Genomic DNA, 12788 nt, shown 5'->3' on the forward strand with positions numbered 1-12788 from the left:
AGAAAACCCTCACAAATAGTGATGATGATCCAGGCCGCCCCGAAAGAAGTCTCAACCAGTGGAGGAACGAGTGTACAGTCGCAGGGAGAAGGCGTCAAGCCGGTAGTGATATTGGGAAAGAGCCCGTCCGCCATAACAAGCAAACCCGAGCCAAACAAGCTGGTAATATCAGGGATTCCGCCCACACCTGCTGTTGTGTTAAAGGGGGCACATAGAGAACTGGTCACCATAAAGCCTTTAGTCCAGCTGCCGATGATTGATAGCAAGGTTGTACCTTGGAAATATAAAAAGGCGGTGGTGATGTACAAAGGAAAACAGGTGGAAGAAGTCAGTTGTGAAGCGCAAGGGCTGACTCGATCAGGTCGTTGTTTTGCTCCGGTGGAGCTAAGAAGAACCAACCCAGTTGCAACCAAGAAACCTGTGTCCGAAGAAGAGGCTGAGGAGTTCCTGAGGAAGATGAAAGTGCAGGACTACTCCGTGGTCGAACAGCTGAGAAAAACACCGGCCCAGATCTCACTGCTGTCATTACTGATCCATTCTGAGGAGCATCGACGGGCTTTGATGAAGATATTGAACGAAGCTCATGTACCCAACGAGATTTCTGTAAACCACCTGGAAACCATTGCCAACAAGATTTTCGAGGTGAACAGGGTTCTCAGATGATGATCTGCCGGTGGAAGGTACGGAGCATAATAAAGCTCTATACCTAGCTGTCAAATGTGAAGACTCGGTGGTAACTCGAGTATTGGTGGATAACGGCTCAAGCGCCAATATTTGTCCACTATCTACCCTGAACCAGTTAAAGATCGACCACGGAAGGATCCACAAGAACAGTATCTGTGTCCGAGGGTTCGACGGAAACGGAACAGCCACTGTGGGGGATGTTGTACTTGAACTGACTATTGGTCCAGTCCTGTTTGCCATGGAATTCCAGGTGTTAGACGCCACAGTATCTTATAACCTGCTGTTGGGACGACCATGGATTCATGCAGCCAAAGCGGTGCCCTCCACCCTACATCAGATGGTGAAGTTCGAGTGGGAAAGACAAGAAGTCGTGTTACACGGCGAGGATACAACATGCACCACGGGCGGAGCCATTGTACCTTTCATAGAGACCGCTGATGACAAAGGTCCTTGGGTCTACCAGATTTTCGATACAGGGTCGGCCGACAAAATTTCTAAAGGAGAAATCATCCCGCACCCTAGGGTAGCTGCCGCAACAATCATGATGGTCTCAGAAATGCTGGGTAATGGATTCGTGCCGGGAAAGGGCCTAGGAGTCAAGCTTCAGGGGATTTTCCAACCGGTCACCTTGCCTAAAAATCTGGAAACTTTCGGATTGGGGTTCAAACCAACCGCAGCCGATAGGAAGCAAGCGCGAAAAATGAAGAAGAGGGTTTGGTTTCTGCCCAAACCAGTGCCACGTCTCTCAAGGTCTTTTGTTAAAGCAAGTGCCAAGGGGTCATCGGTCCCAAAGATTCTAGGACCATTGATCGGTATAAATGAGGACCTGAATCAGAGTTTTGAGAGGCTATTCGCTGATGTCAGAGTGTGGTAGAAGTTGGAGAAGGTTCCAGCAGAACAGAGATACAGTTTGTGGGGCCTGAGGCCAAAACCAACAATTGGACTGTTACTCCTCTTCCTGTTCGAGGGAAGTCTTGGTAGTAGGCTTTGATTTATGTTTTGTTTGTTTTGTTTTGTTCGGATTATTCCAGGGTGTAATCCAAATTTTACGTTTGTCTTGTAAAAGTGTGAACCCTTTTATCCCGCAAGTTTAATAAAGTTCTCTCTTTTTGTCCTATTTTAATTTTTGCTTTGTTCTTTTTCTTTCTGAATAGTTCTCTTTTTACTGGTTCTAATGACATGGCATGCACAGCGGATCTTCGACCTAGTCTAATAAATCAATCTGAATCCGACTCAATGATGCAAGAGGTCGTTTGTGACGATGAATCTGAATGTGACGAAGGTGAAGCCTTCGAAGAGATAAACCGAGAACTGTGCCAATTTGAAGAGAAACCCAAGCCTAACCTAAATGACACTGAGGCTGTGAATCTAGGAGACGCTGATAACGTCCAAGAGACCAAAATTAGCATCCACATTGAGCCGAATGTCAGGGAAGAATTGATCAAAACCCTCATGGAATTCAAAGATGTTTTTGCATGGTCATATGACGATATGCCTGGATTAAGCACCAATTTAGTGGTTCACAAATTGCCCACTGACCCGGCATACCCTCCGGTCAAGCAAAAACTAAGGAAATTTAAAACAGAAATGAGTGTAAAGATCAAAGAAGAAGTGATTAAGCAGTTGCAGGCGAAGGTCATTCGGGTCACTCGATATCCCGAGTGGTTGGCCAATGTGGTACCAGTCCCGAAGAAGGATGGGAAAATCAGGGTGTGCGTCGACTACCGCAACCTCAACAAAGCAAGTCCCAAGGACAATTTTCCGTTACCCAACATTCATATCCTGATCGATAATTGCGCGGGGCGCGAGATCGGATCCTTTGTGGATTGCTATGCGGGTTATCATCAGATCCTAATGGACGAGGAAGATGCGGAAAAGACAGCGTTTATTACGCCATGGGGAACCTACTGCTATCGGGTAATGCCGTTCGGATTGAAGAATGCCGGGGCAACATACATGCGAGCAATGACTGCTGTGTTTCATGACATGATACACAAAGAAATCGAGGTGTACGTTGATGATGTGATCATCAAATCTTGGCATCAGGAGGACCATGTAGCAGACCTAAGGAGATTTTTCCAAAGACTCCGAAGGTATGATATCAAGCTTAACCCGGCCAAATGTGCATTCGGGGTTCCATCAGGAAAGCTGTTAGGGTTCATCGTTAGTCGACGAGGGATTGAGTTAGACCCATCCAAAATTGAATCCATCCGAAATTTGCCACCGCCAAGGAACAAAACAGAGGTGATGAGTTTGCTGGGTAGACTTAATTACATCAGCAGGTTCATCGCTCAACTCACCGCAACTTGTGAGCCCATATTTCGGCTGCTGAGAAAGGATGCTGCGGTAGGTTGGACGTCAGAGTGTCAGGAGGCCTTCGACCAAATCAAAGGGTATCTGTCTAATCCACCCGTATTGGTCCCGCCTAAGCCAGGGAAGCCCTTAATTCTTTATCTGACGGTCCTGGAAAATTCATTTGGTTGTGTGCTGGGGCAACATGACAACACAGGAAGGAAGGAGCAGGCCATCTACTATCTTAGCAAGAAATTCACAGTACATGAGGTCAAGTACACTCAACTCGAGAAAACATGTTACGCCCTAACTTGGGTAGCTTAGAAGTTGAAGCACTACCTGTCTTCATATACTACTTATCTCATATCCCGTTTGGACCCATTGAAGTATATCTTCCAGAAACCTATGCCCACGGGAAGGTTAGAAAAATGGCAAATTCTGCTCACAGAGTTTGATATCGTCTATGTGACGAGGACATCCATGAAAGCCCAGGCGCTGGCCGATCATTTAGCAGAGAATCCCGTTGATGAAAAGTACGAGCCCTTAAGAACGTACTTTCCCGACGAAGAGGTAATTCATACAAATGAGATGGAATTAACTGAAGAACCGGGTTGGAAGCTTTTCTTCGATGGAGCTGCAAATGCAAAAGGGGTTGGAATAGGAGCAGTACTCATTTCTGAAACAGGACGCCATTATCCTGTTACGGCTCAACTACGCTTCTATTGCACCAATAATATGGCCGAGTATGAAGCTTGCATTCTGGGTCTGCGCTTGGCTGCTGACATGGATGTCCAAGACGTCTTGGTCTTGGGAGACTCGGACCTCTTGGTACATCAAATTCAGGGCGAATGAGAAACACGAGATCTAAAGCTCATACCATACCGACAATGCTTGCATGATCTGAGCAAGCGATTTCGATCGGTGAAGTTCAAACATATCCCGAGAGTTCACAATGAGGTTGCGGATGCCTTGGCCACCTTAGCATCAATGCTGCACCACCCTGACAAAATCTATGTTGATCCTCTGCACATCCAGGTCCGTGATCAGCACGCTTACTGTAATGCCGTAGAAGAGGATCCAGATGGCGAACTCTGGTTTCATGATATCAAGGAATACCTCGGAATGGGGACATATCCAGAACAGGCCTCTGGAGACCAAAAAAGAGCCCTTCGGCGTTTGTCGAATGGTTTCTTCCTCAGCGGAGGAGTGTTGTACAAAAGAATCCCGGATTTAGGATTGTTGAGATGTATAGATGTCGGTCAAGCCACGACGGTTATGGCAGAGGTACATGCTGGAGTTTGTGGGCCACACATGAGCGGATATGTATTGGCAAGGAAAATCCTTCGAACAGGGTGTTATTGGCTCACTATGGAACACGACTGTATCACTTTCGTGAGGAAATGCCATCAGTGCCAGATACATGGAGATCTGATTCATTCTCCACCAACAGAGTTGCATGCGATGTCAGCGCCCTGGCCGTTTGTGGCATGGGGCATGGATGTCATTGGGCCCATCGAGCCGGCAGCATCCAACGGTCATAGGTTCATTCTAGTGACCATTGATTACTTCACCAAATGGGTTGAGACTAAAACCTTCAAGTCGGTAACCAAAAAGGCAGTGGTGGACTTTGTTCATTCCCATATCATCTGCAGATTCGGGATCCCAAAAGTAATCATCACGGATAACGGTGCAAATCTTAATAGCAGCCTGATGAGAGAGGTATGCCAACAATTCAAGATTACCCACCGCAATTCCACCCCATATCGTCCCAAGGCGAATGGAGCGGTCGAATCAGCCAATAAGAATATCAAGAAGATACTGCGAAAGATGGTGGAAGGATCCAGATAATGGCACGAGAGATTACCCTTTGCTTTGTTGGGTTACCGCACTACTGTTCGGACTTCCATAGGTACAACTCCTTATTTGTTGGTGTACTGAACTAAAGCCGTAATACCGGCGGAGGTCGAAATTCCATCCCTCCGGATTGTCGCTGAAGCCAAGATTGATGATGATGAATGGGTCAAAGCTCGGTTGGAACAGTTAAGCTTGATAGACGAGAAAAGATTGGCGGCAGTGTGTCATGGTCAGCTGTACCAGAAGAGAATGGCAAGAACATACAATAAGAAGGTGCGCCCTAGGAAGTTTGAAGTAGGGCAGCAGATATTGAAGAAGATCCTCCCGCATCAGGTCGAGGCAAAAGGCAAATTCGCCCCAAATTAGCAAGGGCCTTATATCGTGACTAGAGTATTGTCCAACGGTGCTTTGTGTTTGACAGATATCGAGGGGAGATGTGTCGACATGGCTATCAATTCTGATGCAGTCAAGACATATTATGCGTAATTTCTTTAATTATGGCAATTATTGGTTCGTTTGTTTGTATTTGGCATTTATTGGATAATGAGATGACGGAGGCAATTCTTTCTTCTATCCAAACACTTTTAACCATTGCTTCCCCTTTTGAGCCTTAAGTTATTCTTTCATACCCCTCTTTTGGAATCACTAATGGAAAAGACATGGGAAAAAAAGAAGAAAAAAAAGAAAAGAAAAAAAAAAGAGAAAAGAAAAGAAAAAAATCTTTAAAGGAAAATGAAAAGAAGGAGAAAGAAAGGAAAAAAAACAACAAAGAAAATCATAAGAAATACAAAACTGTTGGGAACTACGTTTGACTTGATTCCTCAAAGAGGATACGTAGGCGCCTCATGGCTCGATCATAGTGTGCATCACAATGTATATAGGATGCATAATGTACATAGTGTGCATAATAGGCACAGTGTGCGTAACGCACGTAGCTCAACCTAAGTGTAAAAATAAGATTCCCCAAGCAAGAAAACTGGGGCAGAGGTTATGCTTTAAGTTCCAACAAAGGTTTGATTCCAAAAGTTGTAGCACATCACCCATCAAATTATTTTCATTTTTTATAGCCTTTCTTTAACCCCACACCAAAACCAACATCGACGTCCAAAAGACCTCCCGATCAATATCCAAGAGATGCCAAGTCAGGAAAATAAGGCCGAGAATAATGCACCAATCCCCAGCAAAGAAGAGGATCGTAAGACTGGGAATGAATTGATGGTCAAAGGAATCTCCAGAAGAGAGGGTCGTATCGACAACACCCCGATTCCTCGATAAAAAATAAAATGAGAGAGTTTTATCGGTGAAAACCCTCACAGGCACCGAAAGGCGACGTAAGATGAAGAATAAAATGAGAGAGTCTTATCGGTGAAAACCCTCACAGGCACCGAAAGGCGACGTAAGATGAAGAATAAAATGAGAGAGTCTTATCGTTGAAAACCTTCACAGGCACCGAAAGGCGACGTAAGATGAGAGATATGAAATGAGAGAGTCTTATTGGTGAAAACCTTCACAGGCACCATAAGGCGCCGGGAGATGAGAGAAAAGAGAGAGTCTCATTAGTGAAAACCCCTCGAAGGGCACTATGAGGCGACAAGACAGATCAACAAAAAGCGACCACATTCGCAACGAAATGGACACTCATTTATCATCCCCAGCAAGTCAGACCATCGGGCAAATCGATTAATACGAATAGACTGGGTCGGGAATCTATGGTGCATGTCATGATCACGGGGACCAGTCATGTCCTCCAGATAAGTTCTTCTGAATTTCTTCTCCCACCAAATATTGGTTCAGAAAGATTTTCTCCTTTTTCTATCTTTTATTTCTCTTCCTAAAAATTTGTCTTGAAAAGAATTTTTTTCAAAGCTTACTACCAAAGACCGAAGGGGAATTCAGTCAATGCAGGATAACACAAACAGACTTAAAGGCCGGCCCCAGGCAATGCAATGATCGCGCCTGGCAGTTTTGGAGAAAGTAAGCTCCTAAAGGGAGTGGTTTCGGGGGTAGAAGCAGACTCCCACAGCATGTACTTAAAGAGAAAGCAGGAAGGGGGATAAATTGAAAACTAGCCCCCAGCAGGCCAGAAACCCCCAGCAAGCAAGTTTGTCCACCCAACCAATTATGGGGACATAGAGCAAGAAAAAGGGGAAGAGAGGAAAAATCATCCGCCGGAAGGACACCTCCTCCCACCACGATTGAAACTAACTAACTCCTTTTTGTTTGCTGCAGGGAAACAAAGGATTAATGTTGGCAGCAAGACGCAACGCCAGGGAAATCACCAAAAACCGGGGCAGAAAATTTTCCGCCGATTGTCAAAAAAAATTCTCGGAAGAACGGGGAAACAATTTCAAATACATTTAAGTTCTAGGTCGCCCACCAGTATAATGCGGGAATACATTTAAGTTCTAGGTCGCCCACCAGTATAATGCGGGAATACATTTAAGTTCTAGGTCGCCCACCAGTATAATGCGGGAATACATTTAAGTTCTAGGTCGCCCACCAGTATAATGCGGGAATACATTTAAGTTCTAGGTCGCCCACCAGTATAATGCGGGAATACATTTAAGTTCTAGGTCGCCCACCAGTATAATGCGGGAATACATTTAAGTTCTAAGTCGCCCACCAGTAAAATGCGGGAATACATTTAAGTTCTAGGTCACCCACCAGTATAATGCGGGAATACATTTAAGTTCTAGGTCGCCCACCAGTATAATGCGGGAATACATTTAAGTTCTAGGTCGCCCACCAGTATAATGCGGGAATACATTTAAGTTCTAGGTCGCCCACCAGTATAATGCGGGAATACATTTAAGTCCTAGGTCGCCCACCAGTATAATGCGGGAATACATTTAAGTTCTAGGTCGCCCACCAGTATAATGCGGGAATACATTTAAGTTCTAGATTTTGGAATCAGTAACCCCACCTGAAGGCGGAAGGTTACAACAGAGATCCCCAAGCAGGAAACAATAAAATCCCCAGCACCAAGAAGCAGAAGGCTGCAAAGGCAAGCGCGCGATTCAAAAGGAAGAAGGAACGCGTCTCAAAAGAGACAGTTTGGGAATGTTATAGCATGCCCAACATAACAATTTTGATGAAGAAAGCCATACCACCGAAGAAACCATTGAAAGGCTTAAAGAAGAGAGCCATGTTCCCAGCAGAGCAAGCGAAGGGATGAAAACTGGCATTCAGAAAAGGCGAAGGACCAGTATCATCCCCCAAGTTCACAAAATAAAGGCATCAGAGGAAAACGTTAGCCGACAAGAAAGCAAGGCAACAAGAACAAGTTGAAGATAGATGAGACCTCATGATCCATAGTCTAGCTTAGCTTCTTGTTTTTCCTTTCAGAACAATGTAACAGGGAGATCGGTTGAGCGGTAGCATCCTACAGCAGCATGCAACAGCGCACAACAGCAGCGAGCACTACAATCACACGGTAGTCCCAGCTACCAAAATTTCCCGAACTATATTGACCTGATTCCTGTTCAGCCCAGGATATGTAGGAAACCTTTGAAGCAAAGGTTCGGTCAAATCTTTTTCAAAAATGCTTCACACGGAGTACTCGGACGAGCAAAAATCGCCCGCTTTATCTTTGCGCGAAAACCCTTCGTGTCTTCGTGCAAAGAGGGGCAGCTGTAAGCACGTGATTTTTGCTTCACGGACAATCGCTCCAAAAGAAAATAAAAAAATAGTGACAAATGACTTCGCTGTACAATTTTTCGAGTTTTCCGTGACATGTGTTGTTAGTCATTTGTGGGTCTGTCCATTTTGCATTTAATCATTATCAAACAAAATACAAAAAATATGTATGCATTTCTAGGTTGTAATTTAACCATTTAAAAGTTTTTATATATATGTGTGTGTGAATAATTGTGTTAAGTATTGATTAATGGGTATTTCAAATTCATTTTTAATTTAGTTGTATTTCAAAAATTAGAAAAAAAAAAGTGCAAGAAATCGGATTGGGCCTATGATATTTCAAAATTTTGAAGGCCCAAAACCAGTCCAAGTCAGCCAACCCAAGACCCATCCGCAGGTCATCGAAACGACGTCGTCCAATACCAAGACTACGTCGTTTCAAGGACGGCTCATCTCAGCAGTTCCAACCAATCCAATCCAACGGCCCAGGCTCCCTGTCAGTAACCCGTTTCCAAACCCGACCCAAGAACCAGTCCGAACCAACCCCCAACCGAGGCCAAACGGTGTCGTTCCGTTCTAAGTAAAAGATCCTGGCCATCAATCTCGATGCATCCAACGGCCAGGATCTAATTACTCTTTACGTATATAAACTTGACCCTTCACCCCACGCCCCCTATCCGAACCCCACCTTTCCTCATCTTCTTCACCAAGCCTTGACACCCCCCCCCCCCGAAACCCTAGCAGCCGCCCTAATTTCCCATTCACCAGAACCCGGCGGCACGAACGCCGGTGACCACCCCTTTCACACCCCTGAAACATCCAACCACCCTGAGCACGAATTCACTAACCATGTACCTCGAATCACCTCCCATCGTCTCGAATCTGGATTTGAAGATTCGAGACGAAACTCGATCTATGCCGAACCTCACCATCTTCATACCAGACACTCCCCTGACCTCCCTCGTGACCAAACCAGACCTGGTTTGGTCCGAATCTACCCACAACTCCTAAAAAACCAGATCTGAAAATCCAAAACCTAAAACACGAATAGCCTTGGAATCCGGCCGGCCTTAACAGGGGTTCGAGGTCTAATAGACCTTAATCAAGGTGTTCTCATGTGAGAACACTCTGGTTAAAGTTTGTTCGGCCTTAAATGGTCAAAGCTAAGTCGGACTTGGGTCATTTTGGTTTAAACTTTTCCAGTAAGTGTTCTCTTTTCTTTGTTTTAGTTTTGATTGAGTTGTTAGCATGATTTGTTGTGATTGTTTGTTATTATCTGTTATTTTTCCTAATTTCTTCCATCTCTGTCAAAGACCTTTTTATTTGGTCAATTGTTTTCTGTTTGTGTTCTGAATGTAATCTATGATAAACATGTCCGATTAGGATAGTCGTCGCATAAATAATCTATATAGGTTCCCAGTGATTGACCAAAGTTGTCCGAAGCCCTTTAGGTCCCTGTATGTATTTGTTTATATGAACGACTGATTGTTACCTGTTATAATTAGTATAGTCGACTTGATAAATGTCGTCGATTGACTTCCTACGACTGAATGTCCAAATATTCTAATTCGTACAAAGTGAACGAACCTGTTGATTGATAATTGGATGCTCGACATTGCCTAAGTTTAGCCTATAACTGCATTGTAAACAATGAAAAGAATCAGGCTAGGGCAGTCTTGAATTTGGACTTCCAGAAGTTCAAAAGGCCCTGATACTGCAGTGAGGCAGGACAGTAATAATCAAGGGCTAACAGGGGTAGTATGGGGTTTGAAAAGAACAGAAAAACTTAGTATAAATAAGCTGACAAGTAGGGTACTAATTTAGGATTAAACTAATGCCAATGGGGAACAAGACACAAGAGTATGGGGTTTAAAATGAATACTTAAATGAACCCATAACTCTTGATTAAAGAATAAGGCCAAGCGTGGGGAACAAATGGCTGGCATCAAAAAGATGCTTAGGCGTGGGATTTGATAGGTATGGGCAGTCTGCAAAGGGCAGAATCCAGGCAGCTTGACTGCACTGGTTGTTTGGCTTATAAATAGGCTATTTCAGAACTTAAAAAAGGAGAGGAAGAGAAAGGCTGGAAAATTTAGTCTTGAGAGAGGTCTTGTGAGTTGAAGAAAACTGAAAAATATAAGGAAATTTCCAGAAACACTGTAACCAAACACTGTCTGAAAACTACAGAAGAATTCATATTGGTCAAGCTGTCTTGGCCAAGTTCTGTTGTTTGCCCTGATTGAGTTGCTTGTGATTGTTGAACTGCTGGTGTTGCTGCATCGAATACTCTGTTATTTCTGTTGTTTCACTACTCTTTTCTGGGATTACTTGTTTGGTGCTCGACCATCTGTTGGTTTTCTTTGTCCTGGAAACTGTTGCTGGTTGTCTGTGGACTGTGGAAAACACTTGTGGTTGTTGGTTTGTTGCTGTGTTGTTGCTGTGTATCTGCTGTTGCTGTGTTTATTGCATACTGCCCAGCTGATCATTCCTTTCTTCTTTTGTCCTCTATACCAGGTACACAACCAATACACTGTCAAATGTAATTGGAAAATTGAGCATGAATACAAAAAGAAAAGACCTGAAGTTGACTTTCATACATAGATTGTTACATTAGATATCATGTACTGTATAATAATTTTCATTCCTGTGTTGACAATAGAAGTAGCCTGTATGCCCAGTGTATATCAATATAGATTAGCTGAATGATAGTTTATATATGTATGCTGATAGGTGAAAATATTCCCAATGAAATAGGTTGTATCTTAGACTTAGTTTTACTTTGTAGTATGTCCTTTAATGTAGGCCAAGCATGAAAATCGTACTCTATTAGTTAAGTTCTTTCCTTTCTGATAAACTGCTTCATATAACTGGTAAACCATGTTTTAAGACAAAGAACACGGAGACTGCAATCTCAACCTCACGAAGGTCGAGCCCGGGTCGAAACAGACCAAGCAGGCCTGCATCGAACAAACAATGGCCCAGGTCTGGTCCATCACGCATGGGCTGGATTTGGGCCCTTAAGTTTTGCTCGGCCGACTGTGTACGTGGCCGTGCTTCTGATTTTGTGCAAGCACTCGGAATTCTGTATAGATAACTTGCAAGCATGTAATTAACTAGGGCTATCTACTGTTTTCAATTAGTAGAGACAAACGCAACAAGAAACGTAGTTGCTATAGGATATCCTTTTAAAATAAGGACGAGATGAGCCTCGACAAAAAATAAAGAAAAACGCACAAATTGCGGGGCCCTTGTTAAATATATATATGTTGAAGCATTCAGTCCCTAAGGTGGGTCGTTTAGCAAATCTCACGACCCTCCCGGAATAATAACGCGATAGCCTCTTTAAGCGCGTATTTAATAATTTTACCTTCTTAAATTCGGGTGTGCATTTATGTGACCCAAATCCAAATCTCGACGGATTCGAAAATGTGTTTCTAATCACGGGTACATTGATTGTGACGTGGTTCGAGATGCATGTCCATGACGTCGCAAATTCCTTTTAAAAATAGAACGAGACGAGCCTCGACAAACAAAATGTACAAAGCTGCGGGGCCCTCTAGATGCATGTATATATTAAAGTATTTAGAATTCGGGATTTGCCGTTTAACGAATTTTTATGACTTTCCCCAAAATAACAAGACGCTAGTTGCTTTAGGCGCGCTTTTAACAATTTATTTTCCTTAATTCGGGTGCACATTCATGTGACCCAAATCCAAATCTCAACCGAGTCGAGATATATCGATAACCACGGGTACATTGATGTAACGTGGTTCGAGATATGTTTTCACGACGTTGCAATTATCGTAAAAATAATAATAATGACAAAAGCGGTAAAAAGTTAAAATTGGCACATTGGTTCATAATTGTATTTAAAATCAGATAAATAAGCCAAATATAACAGTTGAGCGACCGTGCTAGAACCACGGAACTCGGGAATGCCTAACACCTTCTCCCGGGTTAACAGAATTCCTTATCCGGATTTCTGGTACGCAGACTGTAATATAGAGTCATTCTTTTCCTAGATTCAGGATTAAAATTGGTGACTTGGGACACCCTAAATCTCCCAAGTGGCGACTCTGAAATAATTAAACCAATCCCGTCTCGATTGTCCTTTAATTGAAAAAACTCCCTTGCACCCTCGCGGGTGCGTAAAAAGGAGGTGTGACAAGACCTATCCTTACTATCAACTCTTTGATCCATGAAATCCATGAACAAATTGAACGAAAATTACTATGCTGAAATTCTTCTCAAAGTTTCAGCCTGAAAGTAAAAGAAGAAAACTAATTTTCTTATAAAGAATAGTTCTTGACTTTTTGCGGCAC

Source organism: Nicotiana tabacum, chromosome 7 (assembly GCF_000715075.1).
Source record: "Nicotiana tabacum cultivar K326 chromosome 7, ASM71507v2, whole genome shotgun sequence".
Lineage (NCBI taxonomy): Eukaryota > Viridiplantae > Streptophyta > Magnoliopsida > Solanales > Solanaceae > Nicotiana > Nicotiana tabacum.